We start from the raw sequence: 4,794 nt of genomic DNA, 5'->3' as shown, positions 1-4,794 counted from the left end.
TGCCCTTTCTAAGCTGTAGCTAACTAGAAAGAAGCCGTTCTAGCAAATGATGCCATATAAGTAATGCCATCCACTGAAAGCAAGTCTGCACCCACTGTAACATTTTCTGCAGATTCTGAGACCTGTTTGAAAAGCATCTCTGCCCAGAGCAGAAGTAACATTTTCTTCAGTCCCAGTCATGGAACATTTCTTCTCCCCAGGGCTGATACTGTGATTTGGAACATGCTGTGATCCCAGCTCTGAGACCTGCTGACACTGCTCCTTTCCCCGGGCTTCAGTTGTGGCCTCCACAAAGGGGTGGAGACATGAAAGTCTGTTCTGTGTCTCATCACCTCTTTTCTTTTCAAGGATCAGTTGTATTTGATGTTTGTCAAATCACACTCCAAGACAGCAACCATAAACATGTTAACTTTACACTCTGCAAGTAAATCTGTTCATTTTCAGAACTGCCTTCCACAGAGGCTGTTTTGTGGTCAACTTAAGCTGGTCCAAGTAAAACCCAGTTCCGAAAAAGGGCAGTTCACTTTTCCTCTTCAGAAATGACATTCCTGTCCCCAAGCAGACCTTAGAGCTAGGAGTTAGGACATACGCTATGAGGGGCATCGGCTCTGCCTGGCAGTGCAAACAAAACCAAATTCTTCATCTTCAGCATTAGTTTTCAGCCAGTTCAGCAACTTATTCCTATTTACCAAGGCTGCAGGACTGCTGGAGCTGACGCATGGAGCCATGTGATTAGGGCAGGGAAAAGTGTGCGACAGAGAACTGGCAGCAACCCACAGCTGCTGATGCTGATCATGAAACCACAGCCTCAGCTCCACAATAAGGGAGGGATTCATGCCTGAGAATTGGTAGCTAACACACAAACGTCTTCAGATCACGAGCCTCCCTTTTAGGGCCAACAGAGATCTAATCAGCTTTGTCAGTGGAGCCTGCAGCGTGGTTTATCTCCTCCTGCAGTGCTATGGACTTGATTAGATGAACCCCATCCTTACAGTGCCTGTTTCTGTCACTGACTGTAAAGAAAACCTGGTGTGAATAGCTCAGGGATTAGGTCAAAAGTTAATGAGGCGACTTCTGCCCCCAAGTGTTAGTTCTGCCCATTATAAGACAAAGATTTTTTCTTACTCCTACATTAAAGCACTAGTTAAGTGAGTTTTTTAATGCCACAAACTGAACAATGTCAGAAGGAAGAGTAGAATCCAGTGGCCCATCTTGTTAATACCAGTGCTTATGCTAATACAGCAGCAATGTGCTGTTCAAAGCCGTGTCTCCAAGCTAAAATTAACGGGTGTAGAGGAGGTGTTTTGATTTAATCAGTCTTGGAAGCAAAGAGGAGTGGTGGCTGCTTTTAGAAAGCAGGTCGTTTATGGAGTGATGAAGCAAGGAGGAGCCCCACTGCAGGCATGAGTGTTCAGAAAACCTTAACCTAAATCTCAGAGACTTATACAGTTCATTATAAATGGCTTTTCTCATAGCAAAATAGCAACTGGGAACACTGCTTCTTCAAAGCTTTCTTTGCATTGACCTGCTACTATTTAGCCAGATGTTTCTGTCTTAACGTTTAGGAAAACAAAAGTTCACATCAGCACGGGATGATGAAATGGTGCCACAGTAGCTGCAGAGCCAATGGAACCCATTTGTACCACTGCCAAGATGACAAAGCAAATATGAAATACAGCAGCAGCCGTGGCTGGCCCGGGAAGGACTTGTCCATCAAGTTCCCAAGTAATCCGTTTGTGAAACATGTGCCCTTATTGACTGACAGTGTCTATTATCTGCTTAGTTAACAGTGGGGATAAAGGTATTTTTCCTGCTGTATTTCAAGCTCTTATGCAAAAAGCTGCAGTTAAACTGTGTATAACCTTAGGATGGTGAACAGTGCCAAGGTCTCGGAGGATGCTTATTCAGTTTTTTATTAGCCACATGACAGACAGACTTTGTGGGTTTGCTGATTAGAGAAACCAGAGCCTCTTTCTTGGAAATTTCCCTATAGGAAGAGATTCTTGTAAAAAAATGGAATAGGTACATAAGCAAAATGGGTGCCTATTTGATGAGCAGCACCACAGCACACCAATGTTGTTAATGCACTGGTATGTGCACTATATATTGCAGGGATATAAAATCACTATAAGCACTATCAAAATACATACATAGATACTGTTAAAAATCAATGAGTTAGATCTTTTTCAAGCTGGCCTTCAGAGCTTCTCTGCTTGTTAGTAATGACAGCCAACGCCTCTATGTTTAATCCTAAGTGGGAAAAATGCTTCCCACATATTTCAGATTCATGGAGACTTGACTGCAGCCTGTACGTGCACAGAAAGACACCCAAGAGCGTCCATGTGTCCATGTTTCCCCGAGGAGTCAGGCTGGGCTGACACAGTCCTCCATGGGAGGCTCCCACACCAGTGGATTCCCCTCTAGGACACTGTCTGTGTGGGAGCACAAGGAATTGGGTGTGCACACTGCTGAGATGCTGGGAATGGCAGCACGCAGGCAGCACGTGGGCTGGGAGGAGCTGCTCCATCTCTGTTGTTACTTCACATGTAATGGGTTCCTGGCACTGGCTCCAGCCTCATCTAGCACTTGGCAGTGCTGCACGGCCCAATGCTTCCTACAAGCATAACTGAGCCTCCTTGTTATTGAGATGATTCATCCTGCCCCCGCACACCAGTGTCCTCCTGACCTCCTTAGTCTCTCCTTGCTTGCTGTAATTGTGTCACACAGCCTGTTTGTGCTCCTCAGGATGGTAACACAGGTCCTTGCGCGTGGACTTCCTTCCCTGACAGCCAAAACGCAGCAATTCACATGCCACCTAATTCATGGGCAAAAGGAGGGTCTGTTGGTCCCTCATCACCTTTAGCTTATGGAAAGCATCCTTAGGGTTGCCCAAAGGCAGGTCCACAGGCAGTGAAGCCTGCCCTGGTCTCCAGCCAGGCACTCAGCCTCCAGTGTGCCCTGCCCCAGTTACAGAGCTTGAGGAGTGACTGATGCACCCCATGTAAGCCAAACCTGGAGGCAGCTCAGTTTCACGTTCCTACATTATCTGCTCTGCCCAGCAAGGGAACTCTGCAGAGATCATCCCTCTGTGCTGGCAGGATAGCAGCAGTGCTCGGGGACCCTCCTGCCTGCAGCAAAGTGACAGGAGCAGCAGTAAGCAGCGCCTTGTGCTCACTCCTAGTTATCTGTGAGATGGAGCCTTCGGAGGGGAATAGTTCAGCTTTTCCTTTCCAGGCAGCCTGAGCGTCATGATCTGCGGTCCACACACTGAAGCCTGCAGAAGCCACCGAGGTGGCAAAGCAGCTAATAATTAAACCTGGTTTTACTGCAGGAGAAATGCTTCCGTAGCCAAGCACTGAGGAGAACACAATACTCCTTCTACATCAAAAGAATATGCAGATACCCAGGGTAAACTCTGGCCTGCACTTAGCATGCTGATTTCTGTGCTGCTATCTACTTGCCCTGACAGTTCCAGTGAGATCAGTGAGTTCTTCAACCCTCTTAGCAGTCCTCAGGGCTGTTAATCTCAAAGGGAAGAGGGGAAGTAGTTGCATTTCCAAGACGGACTCAGTTTGTGGAATTTCAAATGACCACAACTGTAGCATCAAACATGCACACAAATCTTGGCAACGACAGATGTGGTCATCTTCCCTCTGAGTGTTATTGTCAGTGTACTGTGCACATCATGTTCACACGCACACACACAGAGAGAGCAGATGCGGTTCAGAAGGCAGGTTAAGAGCAAAGATCCCTGCTTTCCGAAGCCCTGGGGAGATGCTGCTGGCTGGTGCTGAGGACTGGTGCAGTGATCAAACAAACAATGTAATATTCTGGGCTTTCTTTGTTCCAGTAAAAACCCCAAAACAACGAAAACCAGCGAGACTGAAAAACACAAAGGAAATGGAGCAGACAGACAAGATGGAGCAAACACAGCAGGAGGGGAGAAAAAGCAAAGGTGAATAATAGGCAGAGTTACTTCTATCAGTTCCAAAGTTCTTGCCTCCTGCTGCCAACCTCATGTACTCGTTGGGCAGTGGGGGCAGTTTCTGCAAGTTTCTCTTTAGCTAAGATCACTTCTTAATAGGCTGTGTTATTTGTAAAAAACATGAGGGTATCACTTTGTAAAAACATCCTTCTTCAGGAAGTGATGAAACACTCGCTCAGTTTATTAAAGTCTGTCCTCAAGTGTGTTTGCTGGATGGATGTTATCCTCACGTGGCTTTATTCCACTGAATCATCCCCAGGGAGAGTAGAAATGAGGGATGGCGGGGAAAGAGGTCTGGAAACAAATAACACTCTAAATCAAAAAGGCAGGACTTTGTACACAGCCTAGGCCACAGTAACAGCTCCCACAGGGCTGGATTCCTCCTGCGCTTACAGTCAAAGAGCAAAGCTTTACGTACATCAGCAACTTTCCTCTTAGTTCCTCAGTGCCTGACGTATGGCAGATGTGTCCCAGAGCTGCTAAGCACTCACACCATCATCCTGCTGATGGCACACATGCCTGAAACTTGGAAGACTCATCAGCAGAGGAGTGGGGGGAAAAGGCATTTATCTGGAGCTCTTACCAGGATAGATTTTGTCCAAAAGGACGGGTTCTATTGGGAATCCCCTGTCCTTCACAGGTGCTCTAAGGGAGATGAAAAGAAAAAAATCGCAGATAATCTCAAGGACAAATTGAGTTGCTCAGAGGTTGATCATTAGGAGCTGTGGCATTGATGTAACTTCAACCCTGACTCAAGAGATTCTCACATCAACCACTCCTGCCTGAATTGCCTCCTGTTTTTCTGATAC

The 4,794-nt window shown here is 46.5% G+C and overlaps 1 long non-coding RNA gene across 1 annotated transcript; it reads right to left on the bottom strand.

Annotated features, from left to right (window-relative positions):
* Window positions 1-392: 392 nt before the first annotated feature.
* On the bottom strand, window positions 393-2,058 carry LOC133280540 (uncharacterized). Its single transcript, XR_009747214.1, has 2 exons — window positions 1,789-2,058; window positions 393-1,026 (listed from the first exon to the last, which is right to left on the bottom strand). It is a non-coding gene; the product is annotated as an uncharacterized LOC133280540 (long non-coding RNA).
* Window positions 2,059-4,794: the final 2,736 nt, after the last annotated feature.

Source organism: Pezoporus flaviventris, unplaced genomic scaffold (assembly GCF_033815535.1).
Source record: "Pezoporus flaviventris isolate CSIRO_AGI_PZ_B2104156 unplaced genomic scaffold, CSIRO_AGI_Pfla_v1 ptg000083l, whole genome shotgun sequence".
Lineage (NCBI taxonomy): Eukaryota > Metazoa > Chordata > Aves > Psittaciformes > Psittacidae > Pezoporus > Pezoporus flaviventris.
The sequence above is the reverse complement of the archived record's forward strand: the minus strand, read 5'-3'. Positions and strand labels throughout refer to the sequence as shown.